Below are 22,408 nucleotides of genomic sequence, written 5' to 3'. Positions count from 1 at the left end.
AGCGTCTCTGCCTCCCAGACAGCCTGACTGATTGCAGCACGGGAGCAGCATTCCCACTCCAACAATGAGGCTCCCGTGGTAAATCAACACTCTTGCAAAGCCAGGGAGTTTTATTACACTGTCTAAATATACAGTGCGTTCCTCCGCCCTGCTCCACCAAATTAACTGTAGCGCTACTAAACGCAGGGCTATAAATGCCGCTCTCCAACAGCGCACATAAAGGAGTTGGCCTGTCCATAGGGGCAACTCAGAGCAGATGCAGCATGTTCTAGAGGAGATCTACCGGCTGTGCTCGCGCTCTCACACACGGCAACTTTCCTTTTTTTGTTTGTGTTTTATGTGGTCACTGGCTTCCCTGCCTCTAAAATAGGTTGCTCAGACAGAAAGCATAACATTGTGCGTGGAAATTAGAAAATCTGACTGAAAGGGTTAAGGGCCCAGGATTGATTCCCCTAAGAGAGCTGATGGCTGTGGGTGGAAGTGGGGGGAAATGGTGGCACTCTACCCTATCCCAGAGTAGCGGGATGTTTCTGCTAAGGGGATTGATAATGAAGCAGTTAACCATGTTGCTATTTAAAGTAATCATTAGGCTTCAGTGTTAACTGCTGTGCTGAAGAGGGCAGCTCACACCTGTGAGGTTGTCTGGCTGCACAGCCTTGTATCCAGCTCATTTGGAAGGGTTTCTCCACAGCCATAAAGGCTGGGAGATTAATCTGAGATTAAAATAAACCCCAGAGGAGTGATGGTGAGAATGAAGTGTCCGTGCTGTGTCAATAGTACTTGGAAACATGCACATGTGCTTCTGGATTAAGGTTTGGCATTTGATCTTGAGGTTGAATCAGGGCTAGCACATTGGGATCACAAGCTGATCTCCTATACACATTAATAAATATAGTAAAGTGGGATACATTTCTGGGCAGAAAGCAGCTGCTTATCCTTCCTCGCTGGAGCTGGGGGAAGCCTGCATCAATATACTTTGCAAACAGTAATCCTTATTTCAAACCCACAACCTCCCTTTATCTCCTTTCTGCAAACATTTGTACCAGTACACTTGTCTGCAGTGTGCAGCATAGCATGTCTCCCACCTTTATCCCATTCCCAACAGGTGTGTTGGGGTGTCTGTCAACATCTGCAGAGTCAAGATTTCTCTCTCACTCACTCAGGGAATTGATGAGCAGCCAAGGTTTCGTCATGGGAAAGGCGCTAGCGAGTAGAAATGGGACTATCTGAAGTGTTGCTGCCTTCACCTAGGGAATGGCACCAGCACAGAAAAGCAGCTCTGCCTGACCATGTATGTTGAAGGAAAGGCAGATGTGGCTTTGTCTATACCAGTGTTTCTCAATTAAATTTGGCCACGGAACCCTTTTGAACTCGATAAATAATTACGGAACCCCCCAAACTCTTAACAGTATTTTTACATATGGGGCCAAAAAAAATGTTGAAATAAGCAAATTATATACAAACAAGTAGGTCAGCATTTCTCAATTAAATTACACTTAAATTACACTTACACTCGATACCCTCTGTCGAAAAATCCAGGACATCTTCCTTTTTTCGGCAGCGCGAAGAACAGCTGCTCTCGGCGCTGCAGAGAACAGCTGATCGGCGGCGCGGAGAACAGCTGATCGGTGGCACGGAGAACAGCTGATCAGCAGCGCGAAGAGCTGCTCGCGGAACCCTAACAGTGTTCCCGCGGAACCCTGGGGTTCCGCGGAACACCAATTGAGAAACACTGGTCTATACTGTGGATAATTGTACAAGTGTAGTCATGCCAATGAAGCTGTTTGAAACCAAAGTAAGCCCCATTTCACATCAGCACAGCACGCTTACACTGTGAGTTTGCAGGAATGCATCACTGAAGTAGCTACGCTGGTACAAATCTCCCTGAGGACTAGAGATGAAGATGACAGAATTCCATGTTTGTTTGTGGCAGACATATATAACTTGCTCTTCAGTGTGTGTGGTGAGTCCTGTACTAGTGGCTGGTGTACAAAGGATAAAAGCCTAAGATAGGTAGTCACTAAAGGAGCTATTCTTTTAGCTCGCATGATAGAGGCTCATGGTTTTAGTGCTAGAGGTCCTGGAGCTTCTCCCTTGTGCTACACTCCTGTGCCTGTGCAGATGTTCTTCTGAAGTGTCAGTTGGTACTAATCTAGAGCGACGCCAATAACGGATTTTTTCAGTTCAGTGGCCGCACCAAAACCACTGAGAAAACATTTGTTTTGGGTCAAACAAAACATTTCATTCAGCCCACAACAAAAAATGTTTCATTTAGTTTTTGAGGGTTTTTTTAACTTAAAAAAACAACCACCCAAATTCGAAGTAAAATTCAAAACAAAGTTGTTTTGAATTGAGAAACTGAAATGTTTAGACTCTCTTATGGGGTTTTGGTTTTTGGGGGGGCCCAAACAATTCAGCAAATTTGTCGGTATAACTTATGTTGCTCAAGGGTGTGAACCCCCCCAACCCCCCCCAGATATAAGTTACACGGGGGGAAGCATCGGTGTGGACAGCAATATGTCGGTGGGAGAGCTTCACCTGCCGACATAGCTACCGCTGCTCATGGAGGTGCTTTTAATATGCCAACGGGAGCATTCTCCCATCGGCACAGAACAGCTACAGGAGCGATCTTACAGCAGCGCCGCTGCATCAGTCCAAATCTGCCGCTGTAAGCTCTCTAGTGTAGACGTGTCCTCCTAATGGCTTTATTAAATTGGGTGTCGCATTACCTGCACTTAGTTCTGACAGCAAGCACAACTGCGGCTGAACAGAGAAGTGGGAGGGACGGGAGAGAAATGAACAGAGAGAAGAGGGACCGGAGCTACAGGCACACCCTGTATCCAAAGGGGATACTGTTCTGCCTACCTAAGCCGCCTGTGTACCTTACCCTGGTACCTGAACCTCCTGGAGGCACCGTTCTTCCCATTTTAGAAGTGTGGTGATGGAGGCACTGAGGGGTGAAGTGACTTGCCCAAGGCTGCCCACGGAGTAAATGGCAAAGTTAAGAACAGAACCCAGGAGTCCTGAGGGACCAATAGAGAGACAGGGCAGTGAGGGAAATGATCCCTGATCTTCCCACACCAGCTAATGGGCGTCTAACAGGCAGGAGAAAAGTGCAGGGATGAACCAAACCAGGCCCTTTCCTACAGCAGGGAACAGGGCATGAAGGGTGCACAGTCCTGCTCTCTGCAGCAGTAGGCACCCTTCCTCCCAGCATGAATCCCTGGGCCCCAGCAGAGCCCAGGGCGAGAGCGATCAGGGGAAAGCCTTCAGACTGGATACAGTCTGCTCTGAGATGCAGCAGGATGTAGCTGCAAAGGGTGGTGCTGCCACAGCTGGCTGCAGTCAGAGACCTCTCCAGATCTGGCACAGGGCAGCACCAAGGTCATTGGACAGGCCACTCTGGAGCCAGTTCAGCCTGTTACTGGTTCAGGAGAGGGGCATGCAGCAGCAGGCTGGGCAAGGGGCCAGGTGGATCAGTGAGAGTGGGGCAGGATCAGCACCGAGGCAGGCGCATCAGAACCAGCAGGGGCAGAGGTGAGTGAGGCATACAGAGGAAGGGGGAGAGAGGATCAGAGGCAGGGAGAGTTGGAAAAGGAGAGGAGGGGGCAGGTGTATTTTATTAGTGGGGAGAGGGAAGGAGGTATTGACTCAAACACCCACCTCCCACAATGCCCCTCTCATGACTGGGTGGCAAATAAAACCCTGGCTATCTTAAACTGAAGGAGCATGCCCTCCTCTCCCACCTTTGCAGAGCTTTCTGCCCCCTAAGGATACCAAGTACCCTGATCCCTCCTTTCAAGCCCCTGACAGATCCAGGGCTCTTTCTCCTGCTTTAGCAGCAGCATGGTGCTATTTGTAATGGCAATTGCACCCTAGCCCAGACTGTTAAAGATACAGCCATGTCCCTACATGACCCAGTTTAATAAGGGGGCACACTGACCTCTGAAGAGTAGAGGGGGCAGAAGACCCCATTCCAAATAACTGGATTGAAAAAAAGGCCCAGGAAATGGCCTGGTAGTAGAACAGAGGAACTGGTCCCTGGCCCTTAAACAGGCAGGGTCCTTGGGCTCCCCCAACCCAGCCAACTGCTAGTTCCCAGGGACCACTTCCTTTTTCTGCGAGCAGGCATTTCCTAGGCCTTTGTTCATTCCAAGTCACTGGACTGGGGTCTTCTGCCCCTGACTCCTAAAGGGTTAGGGCACCCTGTGACACCCAGCCTTTGTCCTACACCATAGGAGCAGTGAGTCCAGATCCCCCAGTCCCACCCCCTGCCTGTCTGGGTATCTGTCTCTTTCTCCCACTGCCTGTGAACACATCCCTCAGTGGAGACCTTGGCCAGTCACTTGGCTGGTCAGCCCCGCTCAGTGGCACCCTGTGGCCTCTTCTGTCTCTTCTTCCCCCAGTATTAAAGAGCTTGCAAACCTCTCGGTCTATTCCACCCAGCCTCCCTCTGCCTGTCTCTTGGGAGCGGATCAGGCTGGCCAGCGGTCCCAGCACCAGTCCATCCCCTGGCCCCATGTGTCATCATGCTGCTGGTGGTGTCACATCTCGCAGGGAGTGGAAGGGGGGTGTTGTGCCAATAACCCATCCGCGGGGGACCCAAGGGGGACCAAACAGCAGGGGGAAGCCTCTGGGCTAGGTAGGGCTGGCACAAGTCAGCTCGGCTGTAACGCCTCAGCCAGGGGATGGGTGCTAGCGGAGGTGGGGGCTGGATCTATCTATGCTGCCCTTTAGCCCCCCTCGTCCCAGCCTTGCACAGCACTGGGCTTAGCGCTGTGACAGCCGCTGGGGCACCAGCCCCGGCCCCCGCTCCCGTGCCGTCCCGGGGCAGCGCTGCCAGCCCGGGGATACACCCCAGAGCCCTTCCCCGCCGGGATCGCTCCCCGCTGGGCAGCCCGGCCGGCGGCTGATGCAAAGCGGGGGGGCCCGCGATGGGCAGCCCCGCGTGCTGGAGCCAGGGGCCGAGGGCTGAAGGCGGAGCCCGAAGGAGGGCAGCTGCCCGCCCCGTCCCGGAGCGGTCCGGGGAGGCGAGGGCACAGCCCCGCCTTGGCACAGCCCGGCGCCCGGCCCCGCTCTCCCCGCCTGCCCCCAGCCCAGACCCCGCTCGCCCCGCCGGGCTCCGGGCTCGGCCCAGACCCCGCTCTTACCTCCGGCCGCTCAGCGCGCTGCCTCCGCGCCTGGCACCATCCCTGGCACTGCGCCGCGCTGCTGCTCCCCGCCACTCGCCGCTGCCCGCCCCGCTCCGCCCTGCCCAGCCCCGGCCTCACGCTCCGCCCCCCCTGCTGCCCCCTGGCCCCTGGGAGGCGCCGCTGCCCGCCCGGCTGGCACGGGCACTCCTGGCTCGGCGCAGGCACCCCGCCCTGCCCTTAGCCTGTGTGGTGTGGGGCGGCCCCCGTGTGAACCCCGTTCACTTCGGCGGAGTCACCCCGGATTTACGCCAGGGGGGCTGAGACCAGAATCTCCCTCTCTGTCTCTCCGAGAGTGCGGACTGCGGGGCGGGGCACAGGCAGCTTCTGGGGTGGCGCAGGGCTGGCATCCCCTGCCCACTCTCCAGGCCAGCGCCCCGACCATGGGGGTTGCGGCAGCCGGAGAACTGGCAGGATGCTGGGCCACCCCAGCCCACCCCACAGGGCCTCCTCGCTCCAGGCGTCCCTTGTACCCAGCAGGGGAACCTGAGACTGGCAGAGTGGGTTCTGCACATAGTGTAAGAGGGTCTCTGTGCTGGTGCTATTCACTGCTATGCACAGCCAGAGCAAAGGGGAGGGAGAGCTACAAATCTGGCCCCAGATGCCCGATTCAGCTTCCAGGTGTTGGCAGCAGATTACACCCCAGATGGGATCTGTACTGCCCCAGACATGCTCTCTGCCAGCAGCCCCTCCCTCTGCTAACAATCCCCAGCCTGCACAGCCACTGTCATCTGGCACCAGGATCCTCCCCAACCTGAGACTGGAGGCAACGTCCTTTGGAAGGGCTGCAAAATACAGGCAGGGTAACTGGGCATGTAAAGCCTCCTCTTGTGTTTGGAGAGTAAAGGCTAGGCCAGTGCAGAGGAGGGTGGGAGCAGCACCTGGTTGGGGAGGGAGGGCAGGAGGAATCTGGGACCTGGAGAGCCGTGAGCTCTGATGCTGTCCCCATCACCGTCTCATCTCTCCCTCAGACAGGAGTTTGGGGTCATTGGGGGAAAGGGTGTTCTTTTAGGGTTGCTGGGGATGCTCCCTGCAACATGTATTTGCTTTCCAATGCAGAGTAATGGCGTCTCAGCCACCGCACCCTTCCCCATCAAGACATGAAGCCAGGACTCTCCCTTGTGCCAGGCTCAGAGAAACATAGGAGCTGCCAGACTGGATCAGACCTGAGGTCCATCTAATCCTGTGTCCTCTCTGTGAGAGGGGCCAGCACCAGCTGCGTCAGAGGAAGAGGTAAAACCCTGCAGTGACAGTTATGGAATGGGGTGTTTTCTTCCTATCTCCCCATCAGGTAGCTCATGCTCCAAAGCAGCAAAGTCTATAGCCTCCTTTTCCTTATCTAAGGTAATGGAGGTGAGGGGGGGATTCACATTAGCCATATAAATGTCTAACCCTATTTCACATCCTGCTAAAATCTTAGCCTGTGTTCTGTTTTGTGGCAGTGAGTTCCACAGGTTATCCGCTATGTATGTGTTGCCTTTCTATTTCAGTGGCTGCCTCTTGGGGCTTGTATTCGGAGAAAGGGTTCCTCCGTGACCCTGGGTGTAACCATCTGGGGTCTGAGCACCAGGTTAGAAATAGTACATGTGGATATAAAGCAGATACCCGTGGATTTGCAGGGCTCTACTCAGACGTGCCCAACTGCCCAAGGCCCATCAACTTCCTATTCCTCCCCGTCTCTTTTCTCTAATCCTCGTTTACCTTCCCAGCCTTGTTCCTCTTTTCTCCTTCCCTTTTCTCTTCCAGTCCAGTTTTTCCAAGCTCTCTGGCTCTGTGCAATGGTGGTGATCAGCTGTTTTCCCGCTTAGCTGAGCCAGCCCCTGAAGACACATCTTGCTGGGGACTGACAGAAGTTGCGGCAGGTGGCGGGACCAGCTATTTGGAGCGGGAAGTTGGTGGCAGAAGCCATGCCATTCATTAGAAAATGTAATATGGCCTCATGAGAGAAAGAGAAAGGAGGCCTGAGGCCAGAGCCTTTCATGCAGCGTCAGGCTGTCATAGAATGTACCTACAGCACCAGCTACTCTGTTATAGCAGCTTGACCATGCTAACTGATCAAAATGCCTCCTCCGGCTCCACTCGAACCCAGGCTAGTCCGTCTGTTTCAGATATTCCTGTAGCGCCCGGATGGCAGTGCCTGAGTGCAGCACGTGACGCTCCAGCGACCGGCCACGGCTGCATTCTCACTCAGGGCTGTAACTGGGAAGGAGTTTGGATCACTGGAGGGGACTGAGGTGGATTTTGAGAAGTGCCTAAGGGATTTAGGATAACTATTTTTCTCCCCTCTCTCTTTCGCTCACTCACAGCTCAGCCCAAGCACCTCCCTTATCCCTGTACAGTGTCACACATGGCTGCTCCTGGCCTTCGGAGATGCCTCCCTGTGATCAGGCCCGCTTTGGGCTGCATAAGTCAGCAGCGTCCATAGCCCCAGTGACAATTCCTGTTGGTCTAAGACCCTAGCCCAGGTGCTGCCCTGACTACAGAGGGTTTTGGATAATGCTGGTTTGTGTATGAGCTGGTGGGTGTAGAGCTGTTCCCTGGCACCCCCCTCTCCTGCAACCATCCACAGGCTGCAGCGGGGTATAGCCAACGTTTCTTGTCCGCTCCTTTCATCTTCCCGGAGCCGCCTGTCATTCTCTTCATCTTTTGAGCAAACAGTGCTGTGTGCCTCTGGTTTTCCGTGTAATGAGCAGTGCTGGAGTTCACATCACATTTCAAGGGCTGCTTGGCAGCTCTGATAGATTTTCCCCTGGGGCTTCATTTTCTTTTCTTATTTATTTTTCCCTTCTGCTGTTTGTAAAACTCTCTCACCACATGTAAATCTCCTGATCATTCCCGTTTGTAGGACGGGAGCAGCCACAGGCCCCAGCTGAGATCAGTGCCCCATGGTGCTAGGTGCTGTATGGACAGTCCAGACCACAAAGAGCTTCAAGTCCAAAGAGACACGACAGACAGAGGGTGGGGGCAAGGAAAGCGTGTGATCCCTGTGCTGACAGATGGGGAACTGAGCAGCAGAGATTGAGGCTGGAATTTTCTGAGGAACCTAAAGGAGTCAGCACACTCAGAATAGCACTGTGGCTGCGAAAGTGTGGGGCGTGGCTTGGGCTAGCCACCCGTGTACAAACTGCCTGACCCCTGGGGTATGTACTAGGGTGCCTAGCCCCAGTCACCAGCCTGTGCCGCTGAAGCCGCGCTGCTATTGTTAATGCACTAACTCGAGCAGAGCTAGCGTGTGACTGTCTCCCTGCTCTGGGAAGCACACACCCAGCTGCCATGTGGATGTACCTGTAGATATCCAACTCTCATTACATCTCAGTGGACTTGCACCTAACTCCCTTAGGCTGCTGTGACTATCCCACAATAGATTATTTGACCAAGGTTGCACAAGAAGTTTTGATTGTGAGACTCCCTTGTTTAGAAACTTGTCTTTTCTTCGTGTGTGTACAGCACCTTGCACAGTGGGGTGTTGGTTCCTGACTGTGTCCGCTAGAGTAGACATGGCTGTAATAATAGAGAGGGATTTTCAAAGACGCCAAGGCACCGACTCCCTCTGGACTGCCATCCTAGCTCCCATTTATGCCTTTGAAAATCAGCCCCAGATTTTGTGACAGAGCCCAGAATTGAACGTAGGTCTCCAGAGCCTCAATCACAATATCAGCCTTTGTCTCTAATTTGCCTTTTAATGTGGCAGACAGCTCGCGTGCACTGAATTAAAACCTGTGGGAACCAAGTCATCAAGGGGCAGTTTTCATAGGTATTTAGGAGCCTAAATACCTTTGAAAATTTGGCACCAAGTCCCTGCATCAGCTTTGAAAATTGCACCTTAGGGCTCTGCTCCTTCCCTGTCGCTCGCCCCTTGTGCTGTCCATTCACACCTGTGCAAAACAGATGTATTGTTGCCTGCTCCAAATACTAGCATTTTGCACTAGTGTCAATGACTGCATGAGGCAAGTCAGGTTTCTGCCCCTTTTGGGTCTCTCCAAGCCCGTATGCTGGCCAGACACCACCCAGACTTGCTCTGGGTTTGTGACCTTTGATGAACTCTTTGTTGAAATGGATTAGAAACCAATGCAAGGTGAGCGTGGCTTGGAGTTGGGCCCAGTTCCCAACGGCTCTGGTGCTTAGGCTCAGAGGGTGAAGTCCAGATTGCGAAGGAGCCCAGGGTGGGCAGAAGGTGCCGTGTTGACAGTTAGAGGTGTGTGAGATGCTTTGTGTGAGACACTGATACTCTGGATGGGGAGAGGCTTCTGACTGGGCTGGCCGGAGGGCTGAGTCACAAGACCATCGGAGGGTTGGCGCAGCTGTTGGCAGGGTTGCCAGTGAGGAGAGCCATGAGCTATGCCATGCCCAGCCAGCAGCGAAGATGTTGGCTAGTGAGTCCCACTCCTATACTAGGCAATTTGTCCGACGATAGCATGACAAGCCAGGCACCCGCCATCATTTCTCCCAGCACTGGGGAGCTGATGCTTTGTGTGAGCTGTGGGAACCTGAGAGCTCTCCTGGGAGGAGGAGGGAGGAGAAGGTGGGAGAGAAGCCTGGCTCGCCCGAGTTCTTGCCATGTCCATGTCGCTCTGAAATGACTCCGTCCCGGCAACCGTCTCCGTGCGTGGCGTATTATGGGATGGCTGGCATCATGTGATGTGCCCTGGGAGACCTCTCAAAGGCCAGGCTGAGCGGTGGGAGGGCACAAGTTGCCTTTCCCCCACCACATCCTTTTCCAGGGCCAGGCCTTTCCTTCCCCAATGCTGGCCCTATCCCTCTCCTTCCCAGAGAGGCTGGATGGCCGTTGAGTGGTTGTATACTGCAGCCTCCTGAGGGGTGATGCAGCCAGCCCGTGTTCTGGGGAACTCAGGAAGCATTGTCCTGCCCTGTTGCTGCATTGCCCCAATGCGGAGCCATGACTTAGTGGCACCCTCTGCCCCAAAGCAAGCTCCTGTCCACTCTGTGAGGCCATTAATGCTGCATTTTCCCCTTCTCTCACACCCTCCACCTGCCGACCTCCAGCACTTCAGTGGAGTCAGCTTCACAAACCAGCGGGGAGGCAGGGAGTGTTAGAGTGTCCAGATTAGAGATAGGGACGCTGATTTTGCATTGCTCCTGGTTTTGGCTGCCCAACTTCAGATAGCTAAAAGCTCTCGGTCATAAACAGAGGCACCTCTCAGGATGTGTGTCCTGTTTCTTTAAAACTGTGTCAGGAAGCCGGGCTGCAGAGATTCTAGGCAAACCCTCCACAGTGAAACAGAGGGACAGAATAGCTATCAGGATACTACTAATAAACCCAGCTAAATCTATCGACTGGTGTGAATCAATGCAGCTCCATTAACAGTGCTGAGGGTCTGGCCCATAGTTCCTTGTGCGGTGTTCATAGTGCCTCTTTCTGTGAGTCTTATCACTGTCACATGAAATTAGTGGGCATGAAACAGTGGCATATTTCACTTATAATCTGGAGATTTTAATGATATATTTTTCTAATTAGTGGGCCAAATTCTGTTCTCATTTGCATCTGTACAGCCCCAGAATAGGGCCCAGTGTGTATACATGTGAACACACCAGGAGTGCTCCGTATTCTGAGTTATGAATGTTTTTGTTTCTTGGCTGCTCCAGCAGAATTCTCTGAAATCTGATTAGAAGTACCTGAAAGGCCGAGGCTGTTTGGATTAAGTGTTCTGGTTCCACTTGTTCTAGAGAGATCTTCGTGTCACATAATTTGAATCCAGGCCCAGGAATTTATCCCAGAATGCAACAGTTTTGTCAGTCCCCAGCAGACTTGTCTGTTTAAGAATTTCTGTACTTAAATTGCAGGATTATTTTTTCCTGGCCCTGCTTTGGAAGCAGGGGGCTCTGTAAGGAAGTGCATGATCAGAGGCACTTTGTTTTATAGAGCAGCCTGTTTTGTGTCGCTCTGTTTTGGGCTCTGGTGCATTCTAAGAAATGAAGTAGTGTCACATTGTTCCAGGAAGGGTGTCTTATGGTTTTTTAAAGCTAACTTCTCTCTGTATGCCACGAACATGATATCCCCCTCTACTCCCAATCTGAGCTCTCCTAGCTCCAACCTCAGCAAAGCATTTAAGCACACGCTTAAATTCACCTCTATAAAGCAAAACACTTAAGCATAGCACTGCCTTTCTGAGTAGAGAGAGACTGCTGAGTTGGGGCCTTACTTCACAGGGGGCTTCAGAGTGAGGGTGGGTCCACTCTGCTCCCATCTCAAATGGTAGCAGTATCTCTGTACAATATAAAACCAGCAATAGAACGAATGCTCTTTCCTTGGCACTTTTGTTACCCCCCTCGTACTGCTGTCTTGCCACAGCTCCTGCCCCCATCCCAAACTCTTAAGGTTGCAATTAGTGTACCTCCTAGAGCCCAGCGGTAAATCTCAGCCATGCTCTGTCCTGCGGCCTCCCTTGTGTGAACCCCAAAGGGCATTTTTAGTAGCTATTCCTATAAAATAATGGGGAAAAGACAAGCCTTTGACATGTGTTAACACCCTGCTAATAGGATGGGCTCTGACAGTGTTTCCATGTGCCTACGGGTGTGAAGGACATGTCAAATGGTTAACAGCCTTGAACATGCTGACAGTTACAAATGTGTGAAGTTGTGTCAGGGAGCTGGATCTGGTGGGCGTGTGTCACACATTAAGCCAGCCAGAGAACTGGATGAGTGCAGCATCGTAACACATGCTGAATGTGTTCTCATATATTGAAGCTTGAAGCATTGTGTGGAGGTGTTCGCACGTGTAGCTAAGGAATCCTGCTGGAAATGAGTCCCATGCATTATACACACACTGCACAGAGAGCATGTTAAGGATACCAGCAATTATAAAGCCCTTGTGGCAGCTTTCCAGTGCAAGGGTATAGGGAATAGGGAAACAAGGAGACTGCAAGCAAATCTAGAGTGCTGGCTGTGGCAGGGATCGGGACACAAAGGCATTCCTTTTTAACTCACATGACAAAGCTCTTGCCATCTGGAGACTGCTCAGTATCTGATGAAGACTCAGCTCAATTCCTAGAGTGCACGTTTCTACACCATAAAAAGCACCAAGGTGATGGGCACTAACTGGCACTGCTCTAGGCACTCAGGAGATATCCCAAAGGCTGCCTGGGCTAAGGGAGGCTCTGACCTCACACTTAGCACTGGGGTGGCGCTGGGAAGCTGGCCATGCCCAGGCTTCACTCATGCTGGGGACTCCAGGGCTGTCGTGCCACTTGCCAGCATGACCTTTCCTTTGTGAGAGCCTGAGAAAGGCGCTGGAGATTGCCTGCCGAGAGATCTCCGCGTGCTTCCTGCAGGAGAAACAAGCCAATCTGCACCCTTTGCTGAAGTGATGCGTTCAATCCAGGCTGCCCAGCAGCAGAAGTCACAGGTGCATCTGAAAGCCAGGGAGAAGCCAGCAGCAGCTCCGAACCCAAACAGAAGTGACAGACGCCTGTCATTAAGGCTGGTGGAAATGTTTCTGTTGAAACAGCCATCCTGTGGAAAATTGGGGTGCTGGGCAGGGGCTTGATGAAGTGAAACTCTCCAGGGGCAGGGTCTAGTTTCCTCAGTTTTTTTCCCCATCAAAAACTGAAATGGGGGGTGGGGTGTTTTTTTCCAACAAAATTTGACCCTGCAAATTTTAATGAGGGGATCTTCTCTTACTCTCCTATGACTGTGGCCCAATCTGCACCAGGCCAGGCCCAGCCCCCAGGCAAATGAAAGTCACCCAAAGGGAGCTCTAACTTGTGCCAGCTGCCAAGATCCCCAAGCTGCCATTGCAGCGCCAGCGATCACTGCCCCAGACACAGCCCTTTTCCCAAGTCACCCCCCCAACTGACCACAGTGACGGATGTAACAGAGAAGCCCTTAAAATGGCTGTACCATATCTGATACAGCATTCTTCCCATGGCCTGCTGAGCTGGTTTTCGGGCCACTGCGTACTTCGGGAATGGCCCAAACCTGTCCTTATTTATTTATACTGCCGTAGTTCCTGGGAGCCCTGGTCATGGACCAGGACCACATCACAGCTAAGCAGCTGGCCCCGCATGTCTGCTGTGACCTGAGTTACTGGCCATGGTGGGGGACAAGAAACTTAGAGGAGAGCAGTGCAGTGGGACTTCAGCACCAGAGACAGCAGGCCATAGTGCTCTCAGTTCAAGGACTGGATTCACTGGGGATGCAAGGGGCAAGCGACTGGCATTTGATCCGCTGCTTTCCGTTTGTAACTGGCTGGCCTCCTTTTTTGTGATTGTCACATCCAGGCCCCATTAGAGATGCTTGGAATTTCTGGGCCTGAGTCTCCTTTCACAGTGGCATAACTCACGTAACTCCATTGAAGCCGGTCGTGTAGAACTAGTGTAAGCAAGACAAGAACTCTCTGCAGGCCATGAACAATCCTCCTGGGAGTGACTGCTTTTTTGGGGAACCAGCTGGGAAGCTCTATTGTACAAGCACATGAGCCTGTAAGCTTGCAAACAGGATTGAGTGTGACCTTAGTTCCTGTTATCATGTAACTGAAACAATCTTAACTGTGTGCTTGACAGAGGCTGATTATATCACAATGATCCTGTACTCTTGGAAATACTAATTAAGAGTTTCCACCCCCTATTTCTAGTCTCTCCCGCCGCCCTTCACCAGATGTGTTAAAGCCATAGTTCAATAAGACATGTGTTTTAGACAAACTACTTGATAATCAAAATCATTAGATGAACCTGGATGTGGTTCATTGATGCCTGAGATAATGAGAAATAGAGAGCAAACCCTAACCAAGCAGCAAGCACTTGCTTACATTAAGCTCTGTGCTATGGGTGAGTGAGTGTTTTGCTTTTTGTCCATGGTGTTTTTTTTAAATATATCCATATGGCCTCTGTATTCCCCATGGGAGCTGAAGGAAAAGCAGAGCTAATTCCTTAGCTAGACATTTCATACAAGCCGTAAATGGACTCCATGCTGTGCTAAACTCATGTGCCTTCCCCTTGTTAACATCACTCAGCTTATACACCGCTGCATTTACCCATGCTTTGCCATTGTGCGAGAGTCTCTTTACAGCTCTGTTCCTTCTTCATTATTGCCATTCAGCCTCCTAACGGCTTCCAGTCTGTGTAATCCTCTTGCAGTTGGAAGACTCTCTTTCTGGTGGCACTCCCAGTATTATTCTCTTGCGTTTGCATCTGGAGAACACCTTGGATGTGTGACCTCATGCCATTGCTTCCCTAGGACATCTGGCACTGACAGGGAATCCCATCTGGAACATGGCTTTCCATTGTCTGCACAAGCACTAAGTGGAGGTTTAACCGCTTGCTGCAAAGTTTGTGCTGAATTGTTTTAATGAAGAGTGAGTAAAAGCAGGGACTGGAGCAGTCACATTTCCAGCCTCTTCTTTAACAGTTCCAATTGCCACCTAACCATTTCCCCAGACAATAAAATAGTGACTGCGTGTTGGGTTCTGGGTAATTGAGTCTCTGGGGACTGAGTGCTGGAATTCAGCTTCTGCTAGAGCTACTCAAATAATTTCTAGTGAATGTTTGTTTGTGAGTTTTGGCTGCTTTTTTGTTTAAGCTAATAATTACATGCTCTGGGTTTGTTTCTTTAATTAAAATGGCTTTTGGCACAAAGAGAAAATTTTGATTGAAAAATTGGCCTTTTGTTGCAAATGTTCAGGTTTTCATAGAAACTTTGAACCCCCTCCCTGCCACCCAACCTTTTGTGTGTTCAGCAACTGAGAAACCAAATTCTTCAGTTTACATTTATAACTTTTGGTTGCTGGAAATCAAAGCTTTTTTACCTTTTGGTTTTTCAGTGACACCCACTCCTCCCCCCCAAGAAGTCAAAGAAAATGGGAGGGGGAAATAATTGAAATCTTTTGTGGGGAAATGTTCTGACCAGCTCTTGGAGTTAATCTCCTTACGAATCTGCTCTACCTGTTGGGGGCTACCAAACCCTCATGGTCTGGTCGGTGAAGAGCTTCCTCTTTCTCCTTATTCCCACTCTTTCTCTTGCTGATGCATCCCGCCCAGTTAAAAATTCAATGTTGCCAACTTTTTTCTTAAAGCTCATGGAAGCAAGACATTGCATGAGGCTCTCAGCTTTCCTTAAATAAAAGGTAAGTTTCTAGCCATCATGGTTGTGGGGAAAAAAGCTGGAAATTGTGACCCTAGTGTACTGTAACAGCTCAGACACCAGAAGGAAAAGTGTATTTTTAAATCTCTGGCTTAAAAATCATCTTTTTTTTGTGGAGAGAGAGGAGGGTGGGCTGCCTCATGATTTCTTCAAACACTGTAGCTGCAATATTGACTCCAACAGTAACACGTAACCAACCGAGCTGTGCCAATCCTTCGCTATCTTCATTTGCTCGTATGTTATATATCCCTATCCCCTACCCTTCATCTGCTGTGAGGAGTGAAATTAATATACATTAGTTAAAACACATGAAGCTTGTTGTGTGGATGCTCTCATTTAGAAGCCAAGTGGCCTTAGTTGGCTGTAACTCAAGCCACAGTCTCACCTTTCAGGCTCCTACAGGCCCCTATGTGTTCCCAGTCAGTCTGCCCAGCCTTCCCCAACCTGGCTTATTCCCCTTCCCCTTCATATGCTTTACTGATATTTTTGTATTTACTTATAGCGCACACACCCCAGATCTGAGTGTGCTGATCAGAGGTGATTTAAAATGTAAGCAGAATGGTATTTTGGCTGCTGTCATTTTGAGATTGCATTCTCTCCCCACCCCGCTGGAGTCTCTGCTTCCTGTAATTTAGATGAGATGAAGAATTATTTTGTTTTAGTATTTTCACTGCAAGGGCAATTGCTGGGAACAAAAAATTAAAGCCTTGGAGCTGTTTGTCTGCAGAGTGATTATAGTGATGCAGTCTGGGTGGGAATTTCATTACCAGTTGCTTCACTGTCCTCTCAGGACTGTCTCACTTACCGTGGCAATAGCTCTCATCTTTAACTTCCTTCTCTGCCAGAGGAGACGTGCTTTTTCTCTTGCCTGGCTCAGTGCTGGAGGCAGAGGGCGAGTGGGAAGCTGATCTTCCTAGGTAAGCACCTCATCTTCATGTGGTGAGAATCACCCTGAAGGATGTTTTGCCAACCCCAAATTATTTTCCGGTCAGCCCAGGGAAGTGAGAATGATCCCACGCAGTTTGGAACTGGTGTCACACTGCAAGTCAGTGCACGGCTGGAAATGAATCCAGGATGTCCTGATTCCCAGTCCCACCACCCCCCAGCTACTAGACAACACTCCATACACACTACACTCCGCTGACTTCAGTGGGGCCAGGATTTCACCCCCTATCTATTCATAGACACATAAGGCTGGAACAGACCTCAAAAAGGCATCTAATCCAGTCCCCTGTGCTGATCAGGACCAAGTAAACCTAGATCATCCTGACGGGTCTGTCCAATCTGTTCTTAAAAACCTCCAGTGACAGAGTTTCTACAACCTCCCTTGGATGCCCATTCCAGAGCTTAACTACTACAGAGTTAGAAAGCTTTTCCTAATAGCTATCCTAAATCTCCCTTGCAGCAGATTAAGCCCATTACTACTGGTCCTACCTTCAGTGGACATGGAGAATAATTGATCACAGTTGTCTTTATACCTTCACTTATTTGAAGGCTGTGACCAGGTCCCCCCTCAGTCTTCTTTTCTCAACACTAAGTGCCTGTTTTTTAACCTTTCCCCATAGGTTAGGTTTGCTAAAACCTTTTATCATTTCTGTTGCTCTGCTCTGGACTCTCTCCAGTTTGTCCACATCTTCCCTAAAGTGTGGCATCCAGAGCTGGACGCAGTACTCCAGCTGAGGCCTCACCGGTGCCAAGCAGAGTGGGACAATTACCTCTCATGTCTTACATATGATGCTCCTCTTGTTGCACCCCAGAATGATATTAGCCTTTCTAGTAGCTGCATCACATTGTTGACTCATATATTCAATTTGTGATCCACTATAACCCCTAGATGCTTTTTCTCCCAAGAGTAGTCTTGGGAAGTCTTGTCTTGTCTATATTGAATTTCATCTTGTTGATTTCAGATCAATCTCCTAATTTGTCAAGGTCATTTTGAATTCTAATCCTGTCCTCCAAACTGCTTGTAATCCCTCATAGCTTGGTGTCATCCGCAAACATTATAAGCATGCTTTCCACTCTGTTATCCAAGTCATTAATGAAAATAGTGACTAGAACCAGCCCCAGGACTGACCCCTGCAGGCAGTGTTGTACTGTGAGTCTCTGGCACACAGGGGCCAATATTTACATTTGTGCCCCCCCATCGGTGGCAGTGCCCCAAGGGGGGAGTGTCTGTAGGCCCATTTCCTGCTCTCCCCCATTCCTCCCCCTCTGTGGGGCGGCAGGGAGTAGGAATGGGGGAGAGCAGGAAATGAGCCTGCAGACAACCCCCCGTGGGACACTGCTGCCACTAATGGGGAAGGCGCAAATGTAAGTATGAGGGGGCTGCCCGGCAGCAGGGGGGCGGCTCCTCCTCCGAGGGCCTGTCTGGTGCCCCCCACAAGCCAATGCCCAGGAACTTGTCCCCCCTCCCTCGGACCCCATTAAATACACCTGCTGTTTGAGAGCGAATTACTGATAACTACTCGAGTATGGTATTTCAACTGTTGTGGGACAAATGTCTGCATTTGACAATTAGGTCATATTAACACAGGTCCTTGAGCAGCCGAGTTAGTTAACATGTTAAACATGGCTTTGCAGTCAAGCACAGACAGGGCCAAGTTGTGTTTAACATCATAACAGCTGGTTGTAAATTAAACCTATGGATCCAGCAGGAATTAACCGTGGGCTGCAGACACCATGTTAAATATACCCTATGCTTGTCCACACTGACTGCACATTGTTTAACGATCATGTTAGCTAACATGACTCCTTAAGTCATGTTTTAACAGTGCCTCATTTGCTAGTGAAGACAAATTTACTTATTGCTTATATACATGACATTCTTTATGCTCTGAATATCTATTTCTCTATGAAGAAATGTTGCATTCAGAACTGGACACAGTACACCATCTGAGACCACACAAGGTCCAGGCCCGTCATGATTTGGGCCTAATTAACACTAGGCAACTTTTTTTTTTTTTTTTTGGACAAAAAGTATTTTTGTTGAAAAGTGCCTAGTTTGTTTGTTTTTCCCCACAACACTTTGATTGAAATGATAAAAAATGTTCCTTTGTTTTTCCATTTTTAAAACAAGATAGCTTCAAAAACCTTTTAAATGTTGAAATTATTTTTTTTAATTAATTTTTTGGCTACATCTTACTCACCTAGTGGAATTTAAAAAAAAATAATTTGTCAGAAACGGAAAATGATAACCATGAAGTTAGAAATTCAATGTGTTACAGTAAAGAATTTGTGAAAAATTGTTTGTCAAAAAATTAAATGAAAATGTCATTTAAAAAAAAAATTCCAATCTTGAAACTTGTCATGATTCGCCTCCTGCCTCCCCAGTTCTCCACTTGCTCTGAGCCCACTATATCCTAATATCTTGAAGTTTGTCACCTTCACATGCATCAGAGAGGAACATAGAGATGGAAATGTAATTAACACAGTAGCAGCACTGTCCCTACCAAAATAATAGGGAGGGTGGTCAGAGGGGAGCGGTGGGAGTAAAACACTCCATAGCTTCATGTGGGAGAAGTAGCAGCCTGCCACTTTTTCATTGTGTGCTTTGACTTCAGTGCTTGTAGAGTCATAGAAAATTAGGGTAAGAAGGAATCTCAGGAGATCATCTAGTCCAATCCACTGCTCAAAGCAGGACCAGCCCCAACTAAATCATCCCAGCCAGGGCTTTGTCAAGACGCGCCTCTTGTCAAATCCCCCCTCACTCTTCTCTTCTGCAAACTAAATAAGCCCAGTTCCCTCAGCCTCTCCTCATAAGTCATGTGCTCCAGCTCCCTAATAATTTTTGTTGTCCTCTGCTGGACTCTTTCCAATTTGTCCACATCCTTTCTGCAATGGGAGGCCCAAAACTGGACACAATACTCCAAATGAGGCCTCACCAGTGCCCAATAGAAGGGAATAATCACTTCCCTCCATCTGCTGGCAATGCTCCTACTAATGCAGCCCAATATGCTATTAGCTTTCTTGGCAACAAGGGCACACTGTTGACTCATATCCAGCTTTTTGTCCACTGTAACCCTCAGGTCCTTTTCTGCTGAACTGCAGCTTAGCCAGTCAGTCCCCAGTCTGTAGCAGTGCACGGGATTCTTCCGTCCTAAGGGCAGGACTCTGCACTTGTCCTTGTTGAACCTCATCAGATATCTTTTGACCCAATCCTCCAATTTGTCTAGGTCACTCTGTATCCTATCCCTACCCTCCAGCATATCTACCACTTCCCCCATCTCAGTGTCATCTGCGAACTTGCTGAGGATGCAATCCACCCCATCCTCCAGATCATTAATGAAGATTTTGAACAAAACCGGCCCCAGGAACGACCCATGGGGCACTCTGCTTGATACTGGCTGCCAACTAGACATCAAGCCATTGATCACTACCCATTGAGCCCAATGATCTAGCCAGCTTTCTATCCATCTTATAGTCCATTCATTCAACCCCTATTTCTTTTACTTCCTGGCAAAAATACTGTGGGAGACCGTATCAAAAGCTTTGCTAAAGTCATGGTCTATCACGTCCACCACTTTCCCCACAGAGCCAGTCATCTCATCATAGAAGGCAATCAGGTTAGTCATGCATGACTTGCCCTTGGTGAATCCATGCTGACTGTTCCTGGTCAACTTCCTCTCCTCCAAGTGCTTCAAAATGGGTTCCTTGAGGTCCTGCTCCATGATTTTTCCGGGGACTGAGGTGAGGCTGATTGGTTGGTAGTTCCCCAGGTCCTCCTTGTATTGGTCCTCTACGCAGGAGTGAATTTCACCCAGGGATCTTCTTCTTAACCTTCCCTAACCTTTGACTTTGCAGTACAGCCATGTGAGTTCTCAGTAGTTGTGCTGTGGACATTGGACAGATCCCCAGATGGCATAGTTCTGTTGAAGTCAGCGGAGCTACTGATGTCAGTGGAGTTCTGCCAATTTACACCAGCTGAGGCTTACACCAGCCATCCCCAATACAAATGAAAAGGAAATTGCCCATTTCCAAAATGCAAACCGCTTGTGAGAACCTGAAGTGTCTTTGGTATCCCACTTCGGTATCCTCCATGTGGTTTATTGTTTGCAGAGAGATTCCTTTTATAAGTTAAATTTAAATAATGCTTGCTGTGTTTAATTTTTGAAGGAACCTGCCCAGACGAAAGTCCTCTCACTATTCTTATTTTAATTCCCAGAAAACTTGTTACCTTCACTCTCCATACACGAGTGCAAGGGCTGAGATTCCTTCCAGTCTCTGTAGAATGGTGTATTTCTCATGAAACACTCCTTCGGGAATGGCTTTCTCAGGTTCTAATTGTGTGTATTGACTCAGCACATCCTTGGCTGATGTTGTCTCTCCATTCACAGAGGTTGGTAATTAGGGTAAAGTAAGTTGCTGTGTCTTTGAAAGGACCAAACTGATTTTTTTAAATCCGTGTGACATCTGCTATCTAAATTCAAAACAGTGTTTGGGGGAGCATGGGAGAAACAAACCCAGACTGATTTGCAAAACGCTATGCAGAGGAATAGGATTGATGCGTTCAATGCTGTTATTTTTGCACTGTACAGTTTCAACATTGTACCCTCCTATGTTGTGATGTCAGATTTCATAAGTAAACCAGGGTCTGGTGCGTTAGCCTTCTTCTAAAGGTGCTAGACTGACAATTAGGGGGCTAAGTTCTATTCCCAGCTGCAGTAAATCCCTGGAAATACAATTTTGATCTTTTTGAAGTCAATTGCAACTAATCGCCTAATGATTCCATTGATAGTAGAATTGGGCCCTTCATCTCTTTGGGCTGGTTTCCCATTTGTAACATGGGGATAATATTTCCCTATTCATGAGTGTGTTGTGAGGCCAAATGCGTGATTGAGAGGTGCTGAAATACTATGGTCATGAGCACCACCGAAAAGCCAATACAACTCACTCATTTCAACGGAACCAATGCCCCGTTGTTCCTGAACAAAATAACCCTATCATGTTCTCCAGCACTGCTCCAGAACACCACATCTTACTAGAGTGATGCTTCAGGACTTGAGGTCATTACTCTTGTTTAATGATTGAATGATGGTTTTTTTCACGTCTAGTGGTGTCGTTAACACCATTTTGCTGGCCAAATTCCACCTCAGTGATTTCATTCTCTGTACCCATGTCCCCCTGGCAGCTTCTGTGAGAGACTGCTTATTTTCACTTCCCGCCTGAGACTTCTGTATAGTATGCTAACCACTTCTGGGGGGGAGCATAGCAGCAGGCAACATTTCAGTAAGAGATGTAGTGCTCTTTGCCTGTGCGATGGGCCAGATGCTGCCTTATGGAAATAAGGTGTGCCTTTTTAACAATGAGAATAATTAAGCACTGGAACGACTTACCAAGAGTCATAGTGGATTCTCCATCACTGACAATTTTTACATCGAGATTGGATGCTTTTTTGAAAGATCTGCTCTTGGAATTATTCTTTTGGGGAAGCTGTACAGCCTGTGTTATACAGGAGATCAGACTTAGATGATCATAATGGTCCTTTTGGCCTTAGAATCTACGAATCTACATGTTCTACCACTGTGAATCTAGAGTAATTCCACTGAAGTCTGTGCAATTCCTCCAGATTTACAGCAATGGAACAGTGGTTTTGGCCCAGCAACTGTAAAGTGATGTGGGAGCTTTTGCTCTCAAAAGCACTGTATAAATGTAAGGGTTAGTACAGGTAAGTACTGCCCTGTCTGTCTGCTTTTACTCTGCATCTGTTTGCTTCCTCTTTCCAGTGTGTCATAGCAGAATTTACCTGCACCACCAACACCTGCCTCTCCTGTAAGTGTCCACAGCTGACAATCACCTCTCCAGGAGTCTCGCCTCTGAACAACTTTATTCTGTCCTCTCAGTCTCATCCTGCTTTTATTTCTCAGTGAGAAGAGGGATGTAATTCTCCAAGCAAAGGCCCTTGCATAACTCCTGAGACTTGGGCACCAGCATGCTGCACAAAAACACACAAGGATGTTTCATAACTCACTATAGATAGTGGTGCCGTCCCTGATAAGAGGAGCTATGGAATGGCCGCACAACACACAACATGCATTCTGACGTCGGAGGCTGGAGTGGACCCGTTTCAGTAGAATGGAAGTTTGCACAGTTCTGTGTCTTTGGAACAGGTGGAGGGCCTGATTCAG

This window comes from Emydura macquarii, unplaced genomic scaffold (assembly GCF_026122565.2).
Source record: "Emydura macquarii macquarii isolate MOO-44397 ecotype Brisbane River unplaced genomic scaffold, CSIRO-AGI_Emac_v2 contig_1348, whole genome shotgun sequence".
Taxonomy (NCBI): domain Eukaryota; kingdom Metazoa; phylum Chordata; order Testudines; family Chelidae; genus Emydura; species Emydura macquarii.
This window is presented reverse-complemented; position numbering follows the sequence as displayed.